Below are 4845 nucleotides of genomic sequence, written 5' to 3' on the forward strand. Positions count from 1 at the left end.
GTGGAGAGGAGCAAGCGGCAGATGGGGCTTGGAGAAAGAAGTGGAGTGGGGGCAGGAAGAGGCAGAGCGAGGGCAGGCATAGTACTGGAACCACACCCCCAGGCTTGAAGTCATTTCCATCATATGCAGGGTTTGCAGCAGGGGTCTCAAAGTCCCGGCCCGTGGGCCATCTGCGGCCCAAGAACCTCCCCACTGTGACCTGCGGAGGAGAGACCCATGCAACCACGCTGCAGGCTCTGTCTGCTGCAGGCGCTGCCCCCCGCAGTGCCCATTGGCTGGGGGAGAAGGACAGAGATACCATCACTGGTCGTCGGCCAGAATCAGCCATGGAGGCAGCATCATTAGTTGCCAGGCAGAGTTAGCCATGGAGGCAGCATCACTTTCTCCCCCCACCCCCCACAATGAATATAAACAAGTCAAATACCAAACACAACTATCTGAGGCATACCTTGCTGCAATCCTGAAGGTTTCAACTGCTCAGTCACTGAGGCCGAACATCAACAAACTGACAGAACTGAAGCATTTCCAGGTGTCTGGCAAACACTAAGGCGAAGAATTGTATAAAGTTGTATGACAGTTTTATTATTTCTAAGCAATTTGAAATTAAAAATAGAATATAAACATTTTCTTTTCTGACCACCATCTTCAGTGACATTACTGGCGCGCAGGGAGGATTTGAGGACTGGCACTGGCCCTAAGGTAAATCGAGTTTGAGATCCCTGAGTTAGAGGAAGACTCTGACATTTCTCGATGAAAGGTTTTGCTCAGCAAATGTGAACTTCACTTCCCAATGCTGAAGTCTCCCAGTACTGGGTTTACAATGGCACCATCGCACCAGACCCACACTCGGAAGGGGCCCATTATGGCTGCCAGGCAGGAGTGCCAGAAGCTCCATAGAAGTGTGGGGTGGCCATTGGCCTTCTGCTCCACCCCTCTCCCCATGGGCCAGCTCTGCCTCTTCCCCCAAGGCCCTGCTCTCCCTGGGGTGCTGGAACAATTTTTATAGTGTGGGTGCTGAAAGCCATTGAACCAAACTGTAAAACAGGGGTCTCAAACTCAATTTACTTTAGGGCCAGTGCCAGTCCTCAAATCCTCCCAGCGCGCCAGTAATGTCACTGAAGATGGTGTTCAGAAAAGAAAACATTTGTATTATATGACAGTTTTATTATTTCTAAGAAATTTGAAATAAAAAAATACAACTTTATACAATTCTTCACCTGCCAGAGAGTTTTTAGTGTTTGCCAGACACCTGGCAACGCTTCAGTTCTGTCAGTTTGTTGATGTTTGGCCTCAGTCACTGAGCAGTTGAAACCTTCAGTATTGCAGCAAGGTGTGCATCAGATAGTTGTGTTCAATATTTTGTCTTGTTTATATTCATCATGGAAAAAAGTGACACTACCTCCATGGCTGACTCTGCCTAGCAACTAATGATGCTGTCTCCATGGCTGATTCTGCCCGGCGATTAGTGATGGTATCTCTGTCCCTCTCCTGCAGCCAATGGGAGCTGCGAGGGGTGGCGCCTGCAGCAGACAGAGCCGGCAGTGTGGCTGCCTAGGTCTCTCCTCCGTGGGTCGTAGGGGGGAGGTTCTCAGGCCGCAGATGGCCCGGGGGCCGGGACTTTGAGACCCCTGCTGTAACTGTTATTAATAAAAATATCATGCAGAAATATGGAAAGGGATATTTAAACCAGCAGATATCCTGGATTATGTATACTAACTCCAAAACCAAAAATATAATTTCAAAAGCAATTGAGATTGTTTGGTGACCATACTATAGTTACCTAGCACAGTTACAAAAAATAAGTACATAAAAACAAGTAAATGAACAGTTAAAACACATCATAAATCTCACACTGCCCACATACAACACATTATTCTTATCAACAGCAATGCATGTTTCGTCTCAGCACAACTTTCATTCTGGGTCATCATTTTTTTTTTTGTTAACATTTTTGTTATCTTGATTTGTTATCTAAATTTTTTTAAGGAATGCTGTTACATAGGAAACATGAACTTATTAAGCAATAGACAAGTAGAATTTTTTGGAAATATTTTTAATTGCTATTATTTGAGAATAGTGTGCTTTGTGTAGTTGAATAGGAAAAGTGTATAACATCAATTTCTGTTAAAAGTTTGTATGCATGTGGACTTGCTTTAGAGGCTGATCAATACATGTACATAATGCACTTTTTTTCAAAAATGATTTGTGTGTTTATATTTTGATGTTACTGATGAAAGAACAGAATATATTTTGGATCAGAGTTAAAGGTCTTGTGTTGAAATATGCATTTCTTTATACTTTCAAAGAATAATGTACTTGTTTATTATATGGGCAGTGTAAGATTTATGATGTGCTTAACTATTCATTGTCTTGCTTTCAAGTACTTGATTGTTTGTAAATGTCTGATATCTAGCCATCTTACTGGAGTATTGTACTGTTGCTTTTTAAGGATATTTAACTATATGGAAAATTTGAAGGATAGTGATATGCCATCTGAAGCTAGAGGAAGACAAAGAAATGTTACACAAAGTCAAAATTTCAAGTTGGGGTAATATTTTTTGTAATGACGGGTAGCTCAGAAACAATTCTATATTTTTTCTTCAAACTTCGCAGACATGTCCTCACCTTCAGAGTAAATATAGCAATTTTCAGGCCAAGCCAATTTCCAACCCAAAATTATGTGGGCAATAATGGAAGTTGGATGCAACCTGAAGGCCAGATTCTGACCCCTTCATGCTGAGGAGCATCTTAATTTGAGTAGCAGCCTAGAGGTCAATGGGACCATTCATGGAGCAAGATGCTACTCAACATGAATAAGGGTATGTCTACTCTACGGGATTATTCCGATTTTACAGAAACCGGTTTTTGGCAACAGATTGTATAAAGTCGAATGTATGCGGCCACACTAAGCACATTAATTCGGCGGTGTGCGTCCATGTACCGGGGCTAGTGTCGATTTCCAGAGCGTTGCACTGTGGGTAGCTATCCCATAGCTATCCCATAGTTCCCGCAGTCTCCTCCGCCCATTGGAATTCTGGGTTGAGATCCCTATGCCTGATGGGGCCAAAAACATTGTCGTGGGTGGTTCTGGGTACATCCTCCCCCTCCCTCCGGGAAAGCAACGGCAGACAACTGTTTCGCGCCTTTTTCCTGGGTGAACAGTGCAGACGCCATACTGCGGCAAGCATGGAGCCTGCTCAGCTCAAGACAGCAGTCATGAACATTGTAAACACCTCGCGCGTTATCATGCAGTCTATGCTGAACCAGAACCTGCAAAACCAGGTGACAAGGAGCAGGCTATGGCAGCGCATCGATGAGAGTGATGAGGACATGGACATGGAATTCTATCAAACCGTGGGCCCCGGCACTTTGGAGATCATGCTGTTAATGGGGCAGGTTCATGAGATGGAATGCTGATTCTGGGCCTGGGAAACAGGCACAGACTGGTGGGACCGCATAGTGTTGCAGGTGTGGGACGATTTCCAGTGGTTGCGAAACTTTCGCATGCGTAAGGGCACTTTCATGGAACTTTGTGACTTGCTTTCCCCTGCCCTGAAGCACCAGAATACCAAGATGAGAGCAGCCCTCTCAGTTGAGAAGCGAGTGGCGATAGCCCTGTGGAAGCTTGCAACGCCAGACAGCTACCGGTCAGTCGGGAATCAATTTGGAGTGGGCAAATCTACTGTGGGGGCTGCTGTGATGCAAGTAGCCAAAGCAATCACTGATCTGCTGCTACTAAAGGTAGTGACTCTGCGAAACGTGCAGGTCATAGTGGATGGCTTTGCTACAATGGGATTCCCTAACTGTGGTGGGGTGATAGATGGAACCTATATCCCTATTTCGGCACCGGAGCACCAGGGTAGCCAGTACATAAACCGCAAGGGGTACTTTCCAATGGTGCTGCAAGCACTGGTGGATCACAAGGGACATTTCACCAACATCAACGTGGGATGGCCGGGAAGGGTTCATGACGCTCGCGTCTTCAGGAACACTATTCTGTTTAAACGGCTGCAGCAAGGGACTTACTTCCCAGACCAGAAAATAACCGTTGGGAATGTTGAAATGCCTATAGTTATCCTTGGGGACCCAGCCTACCCCTTAATGCCATGGCTCATGAAGCCATACACAGGCAGCCTGGATAGTAGTCAGGACCTGTTCAACTACATCTGCAAGTGCAGAATGGTGGTAGAATGTGCATTTGGACGTTTAAAAGGTCGCTGGTGCACTTTACTGACTCGCTCAGACCTCAGCCAAACTAATATTCCCATTGTTATTGCTGCTTGCTGTGTGCTCCACAATCTCTGTGAGAGTAAGGGGGAGACCTTTATGGCGGGGTGGGAGGCTGAGGCAAATCGCCTGGCCACTGATTATGCACAGCCAGACACCACGGCGATTAGAAGAGCACACCAGGAAGCACTGCGCATCAGAGAAGCTTTGAAAAACAGTTTCATGACTGGCCAGGCTACTGTGTGAAAGTTGTGTTTGTTTCTCCTTGATGAAAACCCCACCCCCTTGATTGACTCATTCTCTGTAAGCAACCCACCCTCCCCCTTCGATCACAGCTTGCTTTCAAACCAAATAAAGTCACTATTGTTTAAAAATCATGCATTCTTTACTAATTTATTATAAAAAGAGGGAGAGAACTGACAAAGTAGCCCAGGTGGGGTTTGGGAGGAGGATAGAAGGGAAGGAAAAGGTCACTAAAAAAGTTCAATGTAATGACAGCCTTTTGGCTGGGCTGTCCACTGGGGTGGAGTGGGAGGGTGCATGGAGCCTTCCCCCCCGCCCCCGGATTCTTACACATCTGGGTGAGGAGGCTATGGAACATGGTGAGGGGGGAGGGAG

The sequence above is a fragment of the Chrysemys picta genome, chromosome 5 (assembly GCF_011386835.1).
Source record: "Chrysemys picta bellii isolate R12L10 chromosome 5, ASM1138683v2, whole genome shotgun sequence".
Classification (NCBI taxonomy): Eukaryota; Metazoa; Chordata; order Testudines; family Emydidae; genus Chrysemys; species Chrysemys picta.